The 13,384-nt window shown below is 37.8% G+C and overlaps 1 long non-coding RNA gene across 2 annotated transcripts; it reads right to left on the bottom strand.

Moving 5' to 3' along the window:
- Nucleotides 1-5,683: 5,683 nt before the first annotated feature.
- On the bottom strand, nt 5,684-9,039 carry LOC116801251. Of its 2 annotated transcripts, XR_004361882.1 has the most exons (3): nt 8,888-9,039; nt 8,682-8,715; nt 5,684-6,024 (listed from the first exon to the last, which is right to left on the bottom strand). It is a non-coding gene; the product is annotated as an uncharacterized LOC116801251 (long non-coding RNA). The 2 variants fall into 2 exon arrangements; XR_004361883.1 differs by lacking the exons at nt 8,682-8,715; nt 8,888-9,039 and adding an exon at nt 8,355-8,540.
- Between the last annotated feature and the right edge of the window lie 4,345 nt (nt 9,040-13,384).

The following is a 13,384-nucleotide window of genomic DNA, read 5'->3' as shown; positions in this document are numbered from 1 at the left end:
GAGTTCTTTATTTGGCGGAATGCTTTTTGGTAAGTTTAATTTTTAATTTAATAAATATATATATTTAATATTACCATTGAGTTCATATTTCCCCATTTCAACGGCTGATTTATTGCCCATCTCTAGGTAGAAAATCTGTGCCCGACTGAAACTCGTTCCTTATGTAAAGTGTCCTTGAAATAATTGTAAATTATGTCTGCATTTCTCGTTTTTCCTCTGTGCCAGCGAGATCTGGGATCTGGAATCTTGGCAAGAAGAAGTGGAGGAATCTTCATCCAGTTATCGGTGGACTACCCCGCACCATCCTTAAGAATGTGTGGGTGGTGGTGCTGTGCGCGGCTTCGAGCTATTAATAAATTTCAATAAAGTGCATTGGCGGCTGCCATGTGGCATGTGGCATATTTGTGGGGCATGTGTCACCCCTCCATGTGCATCTCCTCCTGCTCCTCCGCTTTTGAAGATCGCCACATCCCGAGTTGCCCCTGCAGTCGGTTTCTGCTTAATTGAAAATCGCAAAAGCACAAATTATGAGATCCCGTGCCGCTGCCGTCCGTCTGGCTGGCACTTTTCCCGCTATCTCCTGGTGCATCTTCTGCATTTGGCAATCGAACAAATAAACAGAGATATATAGTATGTGCATATGATACACCCCCACCACTGCCCCCGCCATCGGAATAAACCTGCTTACCAACTTGTGTTCAATCGCCGCATTCTATTCCCAACCTGTTCAATTTCATCGCTTTTGCTCATTTCAATAATTTATTTAGCCAACAAGCAGACGACAGCCGAGCAGAGTGAGAGAAATAGAAAATTAGCAAATGAGAGGGAGTGCAGAGAGAAAAATAATTGCTTTAAACATGTTAAATTCTAAGTTCAAAATATGAATTGTAGTAGAAATGCCAAAGTAACTTAGTAAATATTGTATGAAAAGTTTAGATTTTTTTTTAAGTTTTTGGCATCATTATTCTTTCACATAGCACCATATTTTTTCGTGCAGTGTAGGGAAATGCACCCTCTTCTCAGCCGCTGGTGTTGTTGCACTCGGCTAGCCAAATTATTTGGCGAATAATCTGCGGCTGCTTTCGCTCGACGGATTGCAATTAAAAACTTATTTTTAAGAAAAATATACACAACCCAGGGGTTTGGCTGCGGAGGGGGGCGTGTAAAATCAAGGGGCGGATCGGCGAGGGGGTGGCTGTAAATTAAATGCACATAAAACGAAGGCGGCCCACATGCTGATGGTTGGGGCAGACAGCCCAAGCACATGCAACTGTGGCAATAGCACCGCACACAATTGAGTCGCAAATTTATTTGGTCGAGACGCAATGTGATGAAGGGGTTTGCGTGAAGGGGGGAGTGGATCGAAAGGGGCGGGGCAGTGGACGGATCGTCGACGCTTGGAATATTTCAAATTTTTTATTTGTTAAAGGGGCAAGGGAAATAATGAACATTGAACAGGAAACGAAAGTAGAAATTAATTAATGTGGCTATAAATATGGATTTATTGGCAAATGGAGACAAATACAGAAATTTTAGAACAAATATATTAAGATTTTAAATATATATAAATATAAATAAATAAAATAAATTAAATATATATTATAAACATATTTTATTTAAATTTATTCTATGTGATAGCTTTTCAGCTGATCCTTATCCTGATTACCATAATCATCGTGTCAGTGCTGTTTTAGTGAATTCAATAAACAAATAACAATACAACATGACCCAACACACAAAACCTTGATTGACCCGATAATTTGATGTTATCAAACATTCTCCATTTAATTTTCCATAATATAGCTCATACGCCCTGGGTGCCAAATGCATTTCCTGGCCTTTCTCCTTTCCCTTTTTCAATTTGAACCATCGAATGGACTGGCATTTTCCTTCCCAATTTTCAATTGTTTGTTGGCCGTACCTGCTTTCGGTCAATTTTCAATTGCCTTCAATATTTGCCAAAAACAATCATTGGGAAAATCGAAAATATGAATATGAAAATTGTGAATCTATATGCGAACTTATACTATATATATGATCTAAATGTGTGTACAGACAGACTGGGTAATGTTAGCAAAATAGCTGTGCATAAAATTTAATACAAAAAGTGGGATTTTTTTTTTTTTTTGCTCTTTTTGCTGGCTGCTGCTTTTCAATAAAATATCAAAGCACACGGCGCAAAATAGCAACAACGATACACTCGAAATGCAATAATCATATTAAAAGCCACAGAGCCAGTACAGAACAACAACAACAACAGCAACAACCACGGGCAATCTCTAAAGGCAACAAAATAGTTCGTTTTTAAAGTTATTATTAGCCGCAAAATGTGGCCCGATACAAGAGTGCACAGATATGCCAGATATACGAGCATATAGATGTACATTGTACACGCAAAACATATATATATAAATACATATAAAAATAGTGTGACTAGTTTGGGCCATTGTGTGTATATGTGCAATCAATATATTGTACATCGGTTATATCTGTATCTTGCGCCAATTGAACGACCATCTATATGCACAAACCGAATCACACATATATATATATACATATACTCGTATTCCGCTGGTGTTTCGGTTCGGTTTCTGTGTTTGTGTATAAATCATTTAAGCGGCCACCAAATAAAAATCAAGTTGAAAACATTCAATGAACTACTTTTTCCCTCTGCCAGTGCTAAAGTGTTGCATGCAACGCACATATAAATATAAATAGTACATATGCCATATCCACATAAAATTCAATACACATCCAATGTACATATAGAATTCTATACAGTGTATTTTTTTCTGCCGACGATTGAAAAATCAACAAGAACAATGCAAATATGGAAACATAAACTATTTGCCAAATACGAAATGGGTGAGAGCGCTTTTCATTAGATTTTAAATGTTGTTTTTTTTCCCCCTTTTCCACCCCTTTCATAATTTGTTGAGGAAATTATAAATAATTCTAACGCAAAACGCATTTTATACGTGGGTAAACAAATAATGGAATTTCGAGTATAACGAGGGGATGTTGGTGGAACGAATTCTCGGAAGTGTTTAAAGTTGTTTGGACTATTTTAATTGAACATTCCGAAAGTAAATAGAGTGCCCAATGCACATGCCTAAAAGTATTTCAAAATATGTTAATTATTTGCGCTATCTTTTTATATAGAACACAACATTTAGAGCATAAATTAGTTTAAATTAAGAAGTATCATTTGCCATAAATAGTTAGTCATAAAACTATATATAGTTAAATTTATGCCTTAATGATGCAGTCATTATGGGTATCTTTATTTAGCAAACTTAAAGACCAACAAATGGTAAATAAATCAAGTCCTGACTGTCTTAGGGCTCAGCATAATAAATTGAAATTGTCTGGACATAATCGCATTTTTACTGCTTCCTAAGCTGGTCAGTTCAAAAATTTTAAGCAAAGCCCACATTTCATATCGATCAATCCTTCACGGCGATGAAATTTGGGTGTTCCCCACTGAGTCGCGATCTTAAAGACAAAGTATTTTGATGGCTTCTTCTGGTTAAGTGCGGCCAACTTGCCTTGGCTAATTTAAGCCATCAGATGGTGCAAATCGATTTGATGTGGCAGGCAAAAAGACGAAGGAGGACCTGTCAACGACTTGTTGCGATCACTATTTGGTCACGCCCCCTTCTCGGCAATTAAAAGCCACCTAAGCGCCAACACTTTTTATTCACTGTTTAATTAATATGCAGCAGCGGGTAGAAACAAAAAAAGAGGTGGGCAGCTGCTGCTATTCAAGGGGGGCGTGGCCGTGTGGCAAGTGTCGAAAATTTATGCGCCACATTAGTTATAGATCCATAGATACAGATAGTGTATCTCAAAACAACGACAACGCCACGGCAATTTAAATATTCAGAAAGGAGAAAAAAAAATTATTTATTAATTTGTTAATTCGTTGTTTGTCATTTTGCGGCTTAAACGTTTCGTTCTGCTACAGAACACATCAAATTTATGGGACCCCACATTATAGTGGGGGTCTGCGAAAAGAGACGGAGCGAGTCCGCCAGACAGAGAGGGCGATACGATCTTCGGATGACCACGCTTCGGATCAGTTCGGCTCGGTTCCACAGCGGCCTCGGCTCGTCGCTCGCAATTAACACGCCAAATTAGCGACGCAACGCCGATGCCATACACTGAACAAAATAGTGCGGTCTTTCATCGTAAATTATACTGAAAACTGTGCTGGTTTTGCAATACCACCGTTTAATTATACAGAATATTAAGCTTATTTGTAATGACCATCAATAAGATATTTGAATTTGTAATCATTTTGATTAAATTTTAAAATTTTTAACATTTTAAATATTATTTTCTGAAAATTTATTTTTACCATTTGATTACACAAGTTGTCACCATTTTGCCGAGTGTATGCAAATGTAAATTTGAATTTTCATGTAGCGACAGCAACGGCAGCAGCCAAAACTTGTTGAGCATTTTTATTGATACGTTTTGATATTTTCAAGAATTTATTTTATTTATTTACAGATTTATGAGATCGCCTCTCGACCGTCGCCGCCTCAGTCAAATATTTGTAGATTTTATTTATGGCCAAGAGCGGGCCAGCAACAATCAGCAGCATACACACAAAATTTATTAGCCAAGTTGAACGTTTTTCGGTTGAACACAACTCTCAGCGCCTCGTGCTGATCATTCTGGGGGGGGGGGGGGGCGTCGTTTCAGCCTTTTGGCCAAGGTGACTGATCATCTTGGTCTAATGTGTCAAGTGGTTGCCAGAGCTTTGAATAATAAATAATAGTTTATAATGTATCCGCTGCGCGCGATCTTTCTCGGCTCTTTGGGGCAACGGAATAAATTGGGTTAAAATCGAGTGGCGCGGGATGTGGAATGTTTGTTTAGGTATCTCATCAGGTGATCGATTGGAGCTAATGAGAGCTCGACGTGCACACAATATGCAGATTTTCGTTGAGTGATATAAGCCGATGATGTTTGGTTACCAAACAACAGATATTTCTGGCCAGCATTTCGAGTTGGTATAAGGTGATGGAGATTTGCGGATCAAACCTTACAGAGAACTAAAATTAAACTTAAAACTTTTAACTAGGTTTTGGGTACTTGCATCCCTACTCATTCCAATTTCAAGAAGTCTTTCTTGCATGCTCGCAAATGATTATTTCATTGCCGAACTCAAGCTATTAAATTCCGTCTACGGAATTCATTTAGTTTGAAATCCTTTACAAATTATTTTGCCTGCCTCAGGAGCTTTCATTTGGCCATTGGCAACTTTACCCGTCAATTTTGGGGTTGTCTCCGTGTTGAGCTGACATTTTCATTCGTTCGCCGTGCTAACATCCACTAGAACATATGTTCTTGGCTCGTGATGTCTGAGTCTAAGTATCTGTATCTGCGTGTGCAGATGTATCTGTCGCTCTGCGTGCCGCACTGTCTGCTCCCGCGGCGTATACGTAATGTGACAATTGCTCGCTTCGCTTCTGTCACACAACTGCAACTTTGTTTATCTGTCTATCTTCCCCCAACTCGATGCGCCCTTTTCACCGTCCCACTCACTCACTCCTGCCCGCCTCCCATCGGAACATCTTGTACAATTTTATTACGCTTTGCATTGCATTTTGTTGACAGTTTTGTCAACAAGCGTTGAAAATTGGCTAAATATAAATATATGTACCCATCCTCGTTTCGTTTGTCGCACTGTGTGCAGGAATATTTATTACAACGGCAACAACTCGTTCGCATCGCAATTTATTTATAAATGCGAATATAAATAGGTGCAAGATGCACTGATTTCATCTGTGCCCAAATGGCGGGGGGATGGCTATAGGGTAGGGATGGGGATGGGGCATCCTGGTGCACAGTCAAGCGAATTCGCAACAAGCATGACTTGTAAATAGCTGCGAGTTAAGTATCTGGCAAAGTGCAAAGTAGTTGCCAAGGCATCACCACCAGACTGCGCCAGCATCTTCCTCGCCATCATCCGCGTCCTCTGCACTTTTCGCGCTCATCTAAAGCATAAATGCACTGAAACAAATAATGTTTCAGATCGTAAAATAAAATTGTCGTAGTGGAAAGGGAACTTGGGTAAGCTTTTGTGCATATGCTATGCTAATTATATGCTAAATAATCAATGATCTATATAGTTTGTCTGTATAATTGTTCTCAGTGCAGCTGCATCATCATCGTAATGAACTGGGCACGCACTTGTCTCGCTCAGCCGTAGAATGATGAATGTGGCAAGCGGCGGCAGATGGGGCGATGTCTATATGGCTATAACCATAGCCCTACCTAAGTGTATGCCTTTGGCATAGAAAACTCTGAATTCAACCTATGCGAAAGCGAAGAAATGGCAACATTCTGCCGCTTTATCGCTTTTCCAGGAATCGGAAAATGCTTCCGCATCAATTGAAAGCGCAAGTGCGACTATTTTTGTAAAGAGCGTGCAGGTTTCCAGACAGAAAAGTCTGCCATTCTATGCTTGTAAGTTATATAAATCTAAATAAATTTATATTTTATATATGTATTTTTATAAGAGATTACTAACTAAGTGAATCTATTTGATACACACTCAAAGAACTTAATCCGCTTGGCAAATATTTTCCAATTAACATACTTATCTTGGCTTACTGTGACTTTCCACTTTGTGCCCATTCTACAGATACAAACTATGGTTTATCTTTCGCACTTCGCTGGGGCTTTAAACTAGAAGACCGCGACACTTCCTCCCGCCAAAAAAAAATGTGGTGGGAACTACCGCCCTATGGCGCTGTCAAAATCGGTTAAAAACACTGATTCGCTGTCTCATCGACGGATCAACGACCACAGCGACTTGTGTGTGGATTTCCATGTGTGCGGATATCTGTCGCTTTTTTTTTTTGCTGTACTTTCTGTCTTCTATGTGATGAGGTATGAGCGGCAAAAATAAAAAATAAAATGAAAACAGCAACGAGAACCACAACCTCAAAGACAACTTTCAGGTGAAACACAAACAACGTCAAGCCAAAAAAAAAAACGAAATTGTAAAAAATATTTAAATATTTTAAGAGCGATGACCCAGAAGCCGAAGCCCCACCAAAAACAGCAACAACAATCTCAAACACCTTCCAACGGGCAACGGCAGCAACAAAAAAAAACAAAAACGAGCTGGAAAAAAATTAAAATGAAGAATTTTTTTGGTTCAACAAGAAGAGTTTAATTTGTCAGAACAAAAAACTTGATAAAAATCTATACACACGCGAGGGAGAGAGACGAAGCACCAAGTAGGGCTAAAAAAAAAAAACTGAAACGAAGCAAAAAGTTTCCCAAAGGCTTGGACTTTGGGCCAACTTATTTTCTGCTGACATTAACGAAATCATTTTTCGTCACATTGTAGACTCTTGAAAAAAGGCAATCAAATAAAGGAACGCAAACTTCCTTTCAAAAGTAGTATCAAGATAATTTCAAATATAGTGAAAAACTTTAAAAGAATAATTAATAGATTATATAGAATTAATAATTGAATATTTAAAGCAATTTAAAGGCTTCCTAAATATTTTCCAAGCTAAAAGAATCTACAAGATATAAAATAATATTAAAATTCCTACTTATATCGATGACCCATGCTGCCAAAGTGAAGAACTAGTTGGACATATAAAAATATCTCTTTCGAGCTGTCAAACTCCCCCTATTCGTAGTTTCTCCTCCATATGTCTCGGTTTCTATTTTCTCATCCAAACTGTGAGATCATAAATCTTTGTTCGGCTGCCGCTGTTTTTTTTTTCAGCTTGGCTCGTAGCTCGTTGCTAGTTCCTTCTAACGTCAAACACTAATTGGTATTAGCAGTTGCTATCACACGCATCCCCTCGTCGGCCCCTCAATTATGCCTTTTCAAGATTAAAGAATCAACTGGTTCATTGGATCAAGCCAAAGTTGCCTTTGCCTTATACGGCCTCTGACTTTGAATTGTGCCGCTGAATTTTGTTTGCCGCAGCCGCTTTTGAGCAGGTGGGCGTGGTTTTTGGGGAGGTAGAACCTGTTGTTGCGGACTGTTGTTGGCTGGAGAAGTGGGTGGTCACTAAAAAGCTCAAATTAAATTAGTATCGGCTTTAACGGACATCGTAAAAATCTTTAAACGTGAGATTAAACCAATTATCTGCTTTTGTAAGCTGATGCCACGGATTTAAAAATTCAACAGGCCCAATATCTTTAAACAAGGCGTTTTGAATGATTTATACGACAGCAAAGTTAAATTTTAAAATTAATTTTTATATTTAAAGTAACATTGAAGCTGCAAGCGGATTGTAAAAGCATTGCCTTAGGAAATTGATTAAAATTTGCAATTAGATAAGCCAATAAAATTCAAAATTATCTCTTACTTAAATGCTTATACTTCGAAAGTTTTGAATGCTGTTTACTTTAAATGCAATTCACTACATTTCAAGGTTTTATCGCTACACAATTATTTATATTTTGGAGCCAATGTTCAGCCAACGAACCCCAAAAACAAAGCGACAGCGCGACGTGCAAAGTGCGAAAACGAACAACGGAAATATTGTAACTCAAACGGAGGTCGTCGATGGAGCAAAGGGGATGAAGGTGGAGCGGATGGTGTAGCTATGGGGAGGGGGGCTTAAAAGGGGGGTAGACAAATGCAAATACCCAGATACAGATACAAACGAGCACAGATACAATCAAATACATACGTCAATTGCTTCGCTGCTTCGGTCGTCGGTGTGGCTAAAAATGAAAAATTGCTTTTCAAAATTAAATCAACATTTAATTTTCTCGTAATTTGCTGCCAGCCTGCTCAGCCGCAAAAGGAAAAAGGGGGCGGTTGACGTTTGTACGTTTGTTGAAGGGGGGGATTGGCGGTTGGGAAAAGCCGAGTGGCGGCTGAGGAAAAACTCACGCATTTTTCTACAAATTAATTTTAGCACAGAGATTGCCAGATACAGAGAAATGTACCTCAGCTACCAGATACAAGACACCAGGGCACGGCTATAGATATAGATACAGATACGAGATACACAGATACAGATACAGAGACAGCTATAAGGCCTGCCTGTCCGTCTTCCGCAGATACATCGTATTGGTTAGCCATTAAATGACGCCAGCAACAACAAAACTACAAATCGTTTGGCAGCCAAGTGCCAAATAAAAACTTATTACTTATACGCCTCGTATGCCAGGCCAGAGCAAAGCAAAGCAAAAGCGCCCAGCACATGAATCTATTATGAATTAGACTTTGAATGCCAAAGCACACTCACACACATATAAACACAGAGAATGGGCATAAATAAATATTTTGTAGCTCGTTTAAATATTCACCCTGGAGGGCAATTTTTCGTAAAGATTTTTCGGTTCGATTCGAATTGTATTTGCAACAGATTTAGTTGAGTTCTCTCGCCGGGAGAATGAGGGGAAAATGTGTTTGGATGAGAGCAATAATGTGGAACAAGGTCCACAAATAAACAATTGAAGATTATTGAATACCAGTTGCGATTTGAGATGGGGCTTAGCTTATGGAAACTCGTGTAGCAATCAATGAATAAATAATCAAGGGTAGACAAACCGTTGGATTGCGAATTGAAATTAAATGGAGTAAACCTTTAACTCAGTTCGAAATTTAAGTAGATCACTTGTGTGACAAAAAGACAAAAAATATCCTTATTATATATTTTACATTTAATTATGTAAAAATAGAAAAATTAAAAAGAAAAATATACTAGTTAATATTATTCGCTTATTAAATCTTATTAATTATTTGCCATTTTACGATCATTCCTTTAATTTTCAGCTTCAGTAAGTCCATATTTTAGGCCATATTACGTCCATCAATCAGAGCCAAGTGCTGAGCCACCACAAATTCTATTTCTTGACCAAAATTATCCATCACATAAACGACTCTTCATTCATTTTATAAGTCAGCCCCCGCACGTGCATAGCAAATGATCCATGGCATAACTCTAAATAGAACGCATTTGTCACCGAAATCAAACAAAATTTGAAATATTTTTAGACCACTAGGATGGTGTTCCCCCCGCATTCTATCTATATCTCTTTGTCTATATGTTTATATGATTTGTTTAGGAACTGTGAAATTGTTAAACTGCCACTTTATTAATAATGCCTAGCACACACACATATGGGAAAATGGAAAAACCAAAAATCATTTTTAGTTCTTTATTGTCAAACAAACAAACAAACAAACGACAAGAAGTTCTCTTTTTGAATTCAAATATTTTGACGTGTTCCAAATAATTTTCACCGACTTGTTGTTGCCATTTATTATTAACTCGATTCTCTAACGGTGTGTTTGTGTGTGTTGACAAGATTGGAAAAAAATGTGTCAGGCCAACAACAGAAATTGTGTATTCGCCTCGAGGGCAAAGGAAAGTTTCCATCAGATGCAGAATAATCCGAATCCGCAGCTTCTTGTCTTGAATGGATGAGTTCTCGATGCTAATGAGCGCGTATCTGACAGATACAATTTATAAATTTGACAAGTGCAGAGGCACGAAAAAAGAATACCCAGAAAATCAGCGACCAGCCAAGTGGAAAAATAACAATAATGCAATCCAAAGGGAAGAGAACCAGAGGTACGAGCTCCAAACCAGAAAAAAATACATTTGAACAGCCCACAAACAAACAACAATACAAATCTCAAACAAAGCCAAATAATTTTGCATACACGAAATTGTTGACAAATTATGATTTAGTACTGACCGCATTAACATATATCCATGCCCAAATGCCTGGTACAGTATCTGAATATATGTGTATATATATATATTTATCTGGTCAGCCAGCAAGTTTGGAGCGCCGGCCATCTGTTCATAAATTTCACGCTGCTTAATTAAAATTTTGAATATTTTATGCAGTTGGGCATGGCAGTAGCCCAAGTAGCCGAAACTAATGCCCGATAAACTGTCTGACCTTTTGACCACAACTCATTTCCATGGAGTGGCATTTTCGGTTTGAGGGTGATACCTATTAAACAAACGGGGTAGATTGGGCTAGAGTGTTAAAATCAAATTAAATAACTAGAAATTCTTTTCAAGTTATTCGTTTATTTGCTTAACAGATTAATCTCATAAATGATTTTAGTATGAATACTAACTTACTCATTTATTGAGCGATTTAAGAGGTATCTTACAATTCGTTTTCCCAGCTATTTTAGCCACTTATTTCGAGGAAGCATATATTTAAAATGCATTTGGTATAAACAAACACATAAATCCGTATATTAGCCGGTAGATACGAGCAGTTGTATATATTACTCATGTGCATTTAAATGATATTTTGACGAATGTGTACATTTACACTTATGCAAATTCACTGACCGCGAGGTGTTTACATTTCACCAATCGACATCTTGACTCTATATTGTCGCCAGTTTTTCAACCCTTTTTTTCCCCCAAAAAATTTCCACATCCGCTTCTAATTTGCATTTCTTCACAAGCGGCGTTTGCTGATAATCACCAAATTTACGCTTAAGTTTTCATTAATTACTTTGTTGCGGTTTTTTTTTTTCACCTTGCGTGGGTTCTCATTTTGTGATAAATATTTGTTTTGGCTTCGGCCAGACGTGTGTCTTTAGTATACAAACGTTGTTTTTGTTAACATTTTCGTGTAATTGATTATTCTGCCAACTTTTCGCTATTGTTTGCCGCGCACATTTGTCGGAAATTTATTTCCATCGGTCGCTAAGTGAGTTTTTGTGGAGTGAAATATCAAAGGTAGGGGGTAAAGGATCAAGGCCCAAAGGGGAACTTTGAGCTCAATAATTTACTTTTTTTTTAGTTTGTAAAGCATTTGCATTAAGCCTTCAATAATAAATCGCATGAAAAGTAACGAACAGGTTGAAACTGAAATAATTATAAATATGAGTTTAAATACCATTAATGGTTTTAAATAAGGGTGGAAATTATATGTGCTTATCATGCTCATAATGTATTAAAAGTAATATACCTTTTTAAATTGTACTAATTATATAATATAGACATAATTATATAATATAGATAATATAGACAATTTCTAATGAATTATAGAGATTCGATTATAGCCTTATAATAGCAAGAACTGAACAAGGTTATCAGGTGTGTTAACGTTATATAAGTTTGCAATTATTGTTAAACCTGATAATGATGCCATTTTTGAAGACCTATTATTAGGTTAACGATACAATTCATAACAAAGAGCGATCTACAAGCAATCGCAGTTATCGGCCCGCCACTCTGATTGATCGATATGCCGAAGGTCTAGGCCAAAGAGCGCACTCCAGGATGATCAATCTTCAGAGCAGCTTTCATCAATCAGCGATAGCCATTGAAATCTGGATCGGAATCGGAATACAAAATGTCAGCACTCTGTCAACGGCTTGACAGCGGGAAATGAAGAAAGGGGAGGGGAGATATGAAAAAGAACAGACAGTGGGTCTTAATCCGTTTAATTTGCCGATGCAGTTGGCCAGATAAACGGCAGCTAAATGGGCAGAGAAATAATAAAAAATGAGCATAAAAACGCAGAGTGTCCCTGAAGTGAACGCGTCTCTTGTCTCGTTGAATATAATTTATGAGTCAATTTCAGACAATTATTGTTAAATATTATTAAGCATTCGCTGGGCAGTCAAAACACGCGCTGCCATCGTTTCGAATGATTTACAGGGAATTGAAGACAATTGTCACTCAGTCGCGAGTGATGACAAATTTTAAGTGGATAATCTTCCATACTTGTATTGAAACCGAGACTGCTCAGTCTGAGAGTCAAAAATCTGAAAATATATATATAAAAAAAGGGAACGTGCGCATTGCCAGCGCAAATTAATGTCAACACTGATTAAGGCTGGCAACTATGGCCCCTTTGAAAGAAACCTCCTCAGATTTCCCCCATCTTTGCGAAACCCCTCAAAGGCATTCCGCAAATTTACACGGCCAAGCGAAAATGCGAAGACGCGTGGCTGCCAATTATGGCAAGATGAGAGGAAACACAAGGCGGTTGAGGGGGAATCACGGGGGATTCCCGGGGGGAGTCCGAGGGGCAAGACAGCCAAAACCAGACGAAGACAGATCGCCAAGATCAGTGACAATTTGTCCACAAACCAGTCTTTAACGATCCAAGAGAAAGAAATCAAATTTTTACGAGCCAGCGTTTTGATGAGAATAAACTACGAAACGGATATCAAATCATTGAAACCAAAGAACGATACGAATAACAAGATTTATTTATTTAATAATATTTATAAATAAAAAAAGAGGAAATGTGATTGTACAATTAACATTGCCTTTGCATTTGTTATTTTAAGTATAAACATAATAAACAATAAACCAAAAATTGCTTATACCCTTTTGCAAATGTTTGTAACAGACCATTAATTTAAGCTGAGTACCTCTCATAACTGTTTGTT

Source organism: Drosophila sechellia, chromosome 3L, assembly GCF_004382195.2.
Source record: "Drosophila sechellia strain sech25 chromosome 3L, ASM438219v1, whole genome shotgun sequence".
NCBI classification, from domain to species: Eukaryota; Metazoa; Arthropoda; class Insecta; order Diptera; family Drosophilidae; genus Drosophila; species Drosophila sechellia.
The sequence above is the reverse complement of the archived record's forward strand: the minus strand, read 5'-3'. Positions and strand labels throughout refer to the sequence as shown.